A 3429-nucleotide genomic window follows, 5' to 3' on the forward strand; every position below is an offset into this window, starting at 1 on the left:
TTGTCCATATGCAAGTATTTCTGCTTCTATTGTATTACTCCAGCAATAATACATTCGACACATCTATAGCGCCTGCACCTGGGGGTGATTAATGGCTTGCTGTTTTCTTTAGAATGTAGCCCTCAATTCTTCACATAATACTATTTCATAGAGATCTATACTAATCAATGACTGTTGTCGCCCAAAGAATAGGAACCGAAATTTGGAACCCATAGCCCGCAATTCACACACTTTTGCATTTTCGATGGGCATATTGTAGGAAAATCCTTATCTTTCAAAGGACGGTTTTTGAGAATATCCGTATCCTTCTTACAATACTATATTTTGAATATCATTGCACTCCACAGAATGCCACTTCTCATTTTCCCTGCTCTCTAGATATCATATGAGTGCAGGCACAATAATTTCTTTCAAATAAATGTGTTACAAGCTCTGTGTTAGTTGTAAAATATTTTCCCTTCCTTACAATAACAACATAACCGGTAAACCTATACAATAATATTCCCGATACAGCTCTATTCTTTATTCGTATTGACATTTTAGACACATATATACAGTTCATATTATGCTATGCTTTATATATTAATGGTACACTATGTATATCTCTCTACCTGATACAAGTGTTTTATTCATACAATATCATTGTAGGCATCGACGACGGATAAGGATAACGATATGGCATGCATGTTCATACACTTTAAATCATAGTACCCCTGGTACAGTAGTATTCACTTTACAATGTTATGCTTAATATATTGATACTCCGCAAACATCGCCACTATTCAGATAATAGTACTCTGGGAATGTTACCATTGGGAGCGAATAAGTAATTCTTAGACAATACTGCTTCACGCATATGTGTACACTTGCTCGAGCGGTACTCTCCCAATCATACAGTTCCACACATTATACGGCTGTTAATATAATAACACTCCAGGGAGTGCTATGAATTCCGGAATATGGTGCTTTCCCTATAATAGAAGCCTAAACGGTAGCCCATGAAGTTCCAAGGTTTTCAATAACTCTGGTCTTTCGATCTCCGGAGTCCTAGCACAGTTGTGCATTCCAGGAAATCACACTAGGGAGATATGAGTACACTCAGAAGACTGCGCCGCAGATCATCTGTATGTTTTATACAATTATGCCCCTAAATGGAAAGTACTTTGCAGATATCAGTATAGATCAACCATTAATACATTCATATAACAGTACTACGGGAATTTTTGCAATCCTTAACAATCAAAATCCGGACACATTAATACTTTGTTGGCATCCCTGCTTGTGGAATATCTATGTACTTCATAGAATATTGGCCTACGAATAATTACACTCCTGGAACATCAGTATTTTCCACACAATAATACGGTTAACATTATACTAGTCATGGCATAGTTGTACTGTTTACTTAATATGATTCGAGGCAACCTTAGGAATTTCGGGAATCTTGCAATTGATATCATCCAGCCATTAAACCAACATGACGACCCTTCAAATAATGTTATTCCAAGGACAGCTGTACTCATCAGGAGAAACTATTCTGTACATAACATCAGTGTTCTTCAAGTAATCGTGCAATTCACCCATTCATGTGTCCCAGACAACTGTACCCTCCATACGGAGGTACTACGGCAACTTCCACACGTTTCGTAACGGTTGGCCCCCCTCATACGGCACAGAGCTAGGTCATGAATTCTGCACCTCTCTTTACTTAATAATACCGGCTTAACTTCGGCACTCATCAAATGGCATCGTACAAGCCATATTAGGCATCTTTAGATATGAGTACTATAGATACCTCTGTAGTGTCCCCATAATAATACTCCAAGTCATAAATACTCATTCAGCAAATATTCTATTCAGATAAGAGTATTATCCACACAACACTACTGTAAACAGGCCGGTACTTCTTGTATTATCGTACTCTAGCAAAGAATCCTACTCCAAGGGTAATCTTACTCATAAAGGCAAAACACTTCACACATCACGCTTCTTTCTGTATAATAGCACTCCAGGTGATCCATATAGCTTCACTACTAGTATCTTTATAGAATAGTAGTATGAGGACTTCTACACCCGTCATCATTGAGAAAGTACAGACAATGGTACTCCCTAAACAATAGTTATACTGGAATATCCATGGACTTCACAGAATAGGGCCGTCCATGTAATGAAAGCATAAACCATAAATCTTTCACATACACTAGTACATGCACCACTATACTCGTCACATAATAGTAGTACACTTATATCCGCGCACATTACTGGGAATGGAAATCCACAACAGTATTGTACAGATAATGGTACCCCAAGTGTATATCCTTTGTTCAAATACCAATAGAATAAGGGTGTTACTACTCTCGACATATAAGTATTACGAATACATGGATATCCTTTATATAAAGTGAAACTGGAGGATATCCCTACCCCTTACACAGATTTGTCCTTCAGAAGACAGCCCTCCAGGCGTAATGGAACCCTTCATATAACACTCCCCTAGAACATCATTACATTTCACATAATACTGCATTCAGCATCTCAGTGGACTCAACAGAATGGAACTCTCCATATACTCCTGCTCTTCACATGGAATGAACACTGGTATATTCGTGCTGTCTAAATAAAGGTGCTCTAGGCCGTCTGGACGGTGCAGACGATTCAATTGTCCGTACATTACTTGTATAATTTCTGAACGCTCATATAATACTATTGCGGATATAGCTGTATACTTCACAACCATGGACACCTGCGATATATTCCAGTGGCTTATACACTTCTCCTCCTTATATAATACTACAGCACGTATATCTTTGAACTTCATCCAATGATTTCATTCATATAATACTATTCTTGAGACACACATACAGGGTTGAAATAATGGTATCCCCTTTATTTCAATACTATTTAAATCATAGTACGGCGGCCACATTAGTATTCATCCCAACAATGTCATTCCTGGCATATCAATAATTCACAAACAGTAGGAATATTTACAGGATTCTACTGTGAGAATATCAGCATTCAAAGTTAAGATGTTATTATCGCAAATGGGTAATTTAGGGACATCAGTACACTTGGTAGGACGGTGCTGCCAGAATCATGGATCTGTACGCATTTCACCGCTCGTAATATAATTATACTTCATGGATTGCTACTAGTCTGAGACAGCAATGTTTTTCGTATAATACAAACGGAAATCCTGCCCCTCGATTTTCAGACCCTTCAAATAATTGTACTTCTGGCACGTCTATAATCTGTGCCCCACTGTGTTTCCTAAATGACGCTATTACCCACATATGAGTATACTCACAAGATACGGTTGAAGATTATGCATACTTCTAACCGAGGTATTCTACTGAGACATCAATGCACAACAGATATTACCACAGCTCAACCATTAGTACATTCATATAACAGCACTACGAAAACTTC

Source organism: Plasmodium inui (genome assembly GCF_000524495.1).
Source record: "Plasmodium inui San Antonio 1 unplaced genomic scaffold supercont1.92, whole genome shotgun sequence".
Taxonomy (NCBI): domain Eukaryota; phylum Apicomplexa; class Aconoidasida; order Haemosporida; family Plasmodiidae; genus Plasmodium; species Plasmodium inui.